Source organism: Nicrophorus vespilloides, unplaced genomic scaffold (genome assembly GCF_001412225.1).
Source record: "Nicrophorus vespilloides isolate i.1.1-1 unplaced genomic scaffold, Nicve_v1.0, whole genome shotgun sequence".
NCBI lineage: Eukaryota > Metazoa > Arthropoda > Insecta > Coleoptera > Silphidae > Nicrophorus > Nicrophorus vespilloides.
Genome location: NW_017096038.1, coordinates 41,653 through 42,071, shown reverse-complemented (window position 1 = coordinate 42,071; position 419 = coordinate 41,653).

Below are 419 nucleotides of genomic sequence, written 5' to 3'. Positions count from 1 at the left end.
ATAGCTAGAATTATAAATGAATAAATTCATTAATTTAAATGAATATCTTATTATGGCAATTTCAATAATTAACTAGAATTTTAAAATTTTTGATTAATTGTTAATAAATATAGGTAAAACATTAAATACGATTAAATTTGGTATTAATTTGCTTTTAATTGTGAATAAAAAAGATCGAGATGCTTAAAATAAACAAAAGAATCAATTAGTTAAAAAAGTGAATGTTGATTGAGGATATATCATTGTAATTTTTTGAAATCATGTGTAATTTGTTAAAATTTATATAAAAAAAAACAATCCTATTAAACATTTATTATTAATTATAATGCAATTAATTGACATATCCTCAATCAAGGACGATCAAATAAACATTCCCCATTTCGAACATTCACTTTTTTAACTAATTGATTCTTTTGTTT